At 43.6% G+C, this 4939-nt stretch overlaps 1 protein-coding gene across 1 annotated transcript in view; it reads right to left on the bottom strand.

Annotated features, from left to right (window-relative positions):
• The window catches only part of INPP4A (inositol polyphosphate-4-phosphatase, type I, 107kDa), a 50705-nt gene that overhangs the window by 42721 nt on the left and 3045 nt on the right, over window positions 1–4939 (bottom strand). The gene's annotated exons all lie outside the window — the stretch shown is intronic.

The raw sequence follows: 4939 nt of genomic DNA, 5'->3' as shown, positions 1-4939 counted from the left end.
GTAAGACTCAGATAAAGTGAAAGTGAAGTCGCTCACTCGTGTCCAACTCTTAGCGACCCCATAGACTGTAGGCTACCAGGCTCCTCCATCCATGGGATTTTCCAGGCAAGAGTACTGGAGTGGGGTGCCATTTCCTTCTCCAGAGGATCTTCCTGACCCAGGGATTGAACCCGGGTCTCCCACATTGCAGGCGGACGCTTTACCGTCTGAGCCACCAGGGAAGCCTTAATCAATCATAGAAGGGATCCACAATAAAAAGGATCATACTTCTTTGAATCTAACATGCCATCTACTGTAAAATGCATTATCAAAGAAAAAAAGGCCCATCGCCATTAACCTATGATATGCCATTAACTATAAGACACTTTCCGATTAAAAAGATACTAAAAGATGAGAAAGATATCCACCTTGTGACTGACGAAATATACGGTAAATCAAAGTCCAACACTCATAACAAGAACTGGCTTTTCTGGAGAGGCAATGAACATGCCCCAGAGTGCTGAAGGCCTCTGCTTAATTCCCAGAGTTCTGAAACAATTGATTGTTTTTAATTTTTTATAGAATTTTAGAAGTTACTTTCCATTTAGTTATTACAAAACATTGGCTGTATTCCCCATGCTGTGCAGTACATCCTCGAGCCTATCTTACACCCAGCAGTCTGTACCTCTCAGCCCCCTCGCCCCTATATGCCCCTTCCTGGCCCGCTCCACCAGAAACCACCAGTTTGTTCTCCATATCTGTGAGTCTACTTTTCTGTTATATTCACTAGTTTGTTGTGTTTTTTAGATTCCATAGATAAGTGGTATCCTACAGTGTGTATCTTTCTCTGACTGATTTCACTTAGCATAATGCCCTCCAAGTCTATCCATTTTGATGCAAAGGACAAAATTTCATCCACTGTTAATGGCTGAGTAATATTCCATTGTTTATATTTCTCTATGTGTGTGTGTGTGTGTATACTCACATCTATAATATGTACATATACACATATACAACAAATACATACACACGCCCTCCACATCTTCATCCATTCATCTGTTGATGGGCACTTAGGCTGTTTCAGCATCTTGGCAACTGAAATCATTGATCTGGACCGTTTTTTCACTGTCTTTATGGAGGAGAGGATTTTTAGAGGTCTTTACTCCTGTTCTCGTCATTCTCATTTATTTTTCAAATATTACTGGTGATTTAAAATTCATAAGTTGATTTTTACTTCTGCCAATTAATTTACTTCTGAAAACTGATCTCTTTGTAATATGTTCTCATACATTTTTATGGGTTTTCATTACTTATTGGATATAATAAGACACAAAGAGCCTAGGTTTTCATTCAATGAGCTTTGACAATCATACACACTCACAAAACAAGATGACTTTCTCCATCAGACAAGAAAGCTCCCGTCCCACTTCCCAGTCAATTCCCCTGCCTGCGAACCACTTTCTGATTTTTACCATTTTTGTCCATTCTTGAATTTCTTGAACATAAATGGAATGTTTTCAAGATTCATCTGTATTGTTTATATACTGATAATTAATTCTTTTTAAAAACTGATGAATCATATTCCATTGTATGAATATACCAAAATTTACTTACAGTCACTGTATGTTAATAGACAGTTGGGTTGTTTGCAGTTTTGAACCATTATAAATAAAGGTGCTATAGACATTCCTGGAGGAGGCGATGGCACCCCACTTGGAGAAGGCGATGGCACCCCACTTGGAGAAGGCGATGGCACCCCACTTGGAGAAGGCGATAGCACCCCACTTGGAGAAGGCGATGGCACCCCACTTGGAGAAGGCGATGGCACCCCACTTGGAGAAGGCGATGGCACCCCACTTGGAGAAGGCGATGGCACCCCACTTGGAGAAGGCGATGGCACCCCACTTGGAGAAGGCGATGGCACCCCACTTGGAGAAGGCGATGGCACCCCACTCCAGTACTCTTGCCTGGAAAAGTCCCATGGACAGAGGAGCCTGGCAGGCTGCAGTCCATGGGGTCACAAAGAGTTGGACATGACTGAGCAACTTCACTTTCACTCTTCATTTTCATGCATTGGAGAAGGAAATGGCAACCCACTCCAGTGTTCTTGCCTGGAGAATCCCGGGGACCGGGGAGCCTGGTGGGCTGCCGTCTATGGGGTCGCACAGAGTCAGACACTACCTAGCAGCAGCAGCAGACATTCCTACTCACATCTTCTTGTGAACATGTTTTCTTTTTGCATAAGCACTTAGGAGTGGAACTTCCAGGTTACAGTAGAGAAGGATATGCTTAGCTTTGTAAGAAGCTGACAGATTCCTAAAGTGGCTGCATCACTTTATAATCTCACTGCAATTTACCAGAGCTCCAGTTGCTCTGAATCCCACCAACATTTGGTGGGTTAGCCTTTATCTTGGTTGTTCCAAAGAACGTGTTTTCATTTGCACTTCTGAGATGACTAATGACATTAAGCATCTTTTCACCATGTGTTTGTTCATTTTTCTAACTTCTTTTGTCAAGAGTCTGCTCAAGTCTTTTGTTCATTTTTAAATTGATTTTTTTACTGTCAATTTGTAAGCATTTTATCCTAGATCTGTCCTTTGTCAGGTATATGTGAATATTTTTCTCCAGTTTGTGGTTTATTTATTCATTTTCTCAAAGATTTCCAGAGTTTTTTACTTTAGATTTTTAATTTTAGACACTAGCAGGCAGAAAAACGTCCCTCCCCTCAAAAAGGGCCAAATTCTAATCCCAGGAACTTTTGAAAATATTATAATACAGGCAAAAGGACTTCATAGATGTAACTAAAGTCATGGAATCTTGACATGGAAAGATTACTGCAGATTATCTGGATGAGCTTAATCTAATCATATGAGCGCCTAAAAGTACAAAAGGAAGATGGAAGGGTGAGTTACAAAGGTGTGAATTAAAAAAAGACTAGGGAAGTTCTAAGCATGAAAGGCACTCAACCTGCCATTGCTGGCTGTGCAGAGAGAGGAAAGAGCCACAACCACAGAACGTGAGTGGCCTTTATAAGCAGAGAACAGGCCTCGACTGGTAGCTAGCAAAGAAATAGGGACCTCAGTCCTCAAACAACTTGAATGAATAAGGAGCCACCTTTAACCCTTGAGTCCCTAGGAAGGACTGGGGCCATGCTGATGCTTTGACTTTGGTGTTTATAAGATTGAGTAGAGACCTGGCTGAGCCCTTTGCTTTCTGACCTAAGGGAACTGTAAGATAATAAATTTGGCTTGTTTTAAGGTCTTATATTTCTTATATTGTGGTAATTTGTTACAGCAGCAATAGAAAACTAAAACATATCGTACTTCCTGCCAAGTGATCAATCTCTGCCTAACCTGAAGTTGTGGTTGTGAGTTCTCCAGTTTCTTTTCTTCCAGAAGCTTTAAGGTCTTGTTCTCTTTTTGAAACACAGTGTTATTATTTCTGTTTGGCTGTGCTGGGTCTCCGTTGCTGTGCGGACTTTTCTCCAGCGCTGTGGAGAGCGCGGGGGGCTACTCTTCAGTTGCGGTGCACGGGCGTCTCACTGAGGGGGCTTCCCTTGCTGCAGAGCGGGGGCTCCAGACGTGTGGGCTTCCGCAGCTGCAGTTCCTGGCCTCCGAGCACAGGCTCAGTAGCCGTGGTGCATGCGCTTAGCTGCCCCGCCGTATGTGAGATCTTCCTAGACGAGAGACTGAACCCATGCCTCCTGCACTGGCAGGTGGATTCTTCACCACTGAGCCTCCAGGGAAGCCCCTGTTGTCTTTTTCAATTCTGTTCTACTTCTTCTATGATGTCTGCCTCCACATCAGAGATATGACTGTTCCGCTGTTCTCCGTCCTTTAAGCTACACCCCGCAGAGACCCTGGTCTGGTCTCTCTCGGCCTGCCCTCTCATCATGTGAGGCTAGAACACCTGGGTCTCTCAAAGCCCAGTGATGGCAGGTAGACTGAGATACAGCAAGTGGCCCGAGGCTGGAAAGACTGATGTCAGCTTAAGGGCTGATGGGCCAACTGCCGTGCTCAGAAAATACCTCCCTACAAGTGACGTTCTCTCCTGGCCTTGCCCCTATCCAACCTAAATCTCACCCAAGGTTTAATCCCTAGCTCAGTTCCATGACTTCCATGAAGCTTCCTCTCAGAGGCCCACAGTCACATCTCCTGCTTATCACTTACATAATCCTCTGGCACATTTCCATAGAAACCATTAATCCCTGATGTGTATGCGGTGTCTTTCCAACCAGAGCATCTGTGTCCCAGCTGAATAAATGCTACCAAGGTAAAACACATTTCAGGTGCCTATCATTTGAGCAATTCTATATCCTATGACTTATCCCAAGGAGAGAACCAACAAAACATGCGAAAGACCCAGGCACAAGTACATTCACTGTTGGTGTTTACGACGGCAGACTGAAAAGACCGAAGTGTCCAGCAACAGGAGGCTGGTTACAATAAGCACGGCACAGTTACACAGCAGACTCTACGCAGGCATCTGGAACGATGAGGTGGCAGACCCACGCAGACCAAAACGAAAGGACGCCAGTGATGCTCTGCTACGTGGAAACCACATTAAGAACACTAGGGCGATGGAACTTCCCTAGCAGTACGTGGTTGGGACTCCGCCTTCCAACGCAGGGTCAGGGAGCGAAGATTCCCACACGCCTCACGGCCAAAAAACCAAAACACAGAAAACAGAAGGAATTAACAAATTAAAGACTTTCTAAAATGACTTTTAAAAAACAACAGGATGACAATTCTGTAAATAATTCCATCACCTCCACAACCAGAAATCATTAATAATTTCTGTATAGCACTGCGTGGGTATAAAAAAATATCTGCAAAAGGATACATACCAAGATGCTGACTGTGGGTCTCTCTGATCGGGCTTTCTTTCCCTCTAACATTTTCTCTAATAAAGGTTTTTAAACGAGTGCTTTTCAGTTTTAAATTCTGTTTTTAAGATAAAC

This window comes from Bison bison, unplaced genomic scaffold, assembly GCF_000754665.1.
Source record: "Bison bison bison isolate TAMUID 2011002044 unplaced genomic scaffold, Bison_UMD1.0 scf7180017864508, whole genome shotgun sequence".
Taxonomy (NCBI): domain Eukaryota; kingdom Metazoa; phylum Chordata; class Mammalia; order Artiodactyla; family Bovidae; genus Bison; species Bison bison.
Note: the sequence above shows the minus strand (reverse complement) of the source record. Positions and strands in the feature narration are given on the sequence as shown.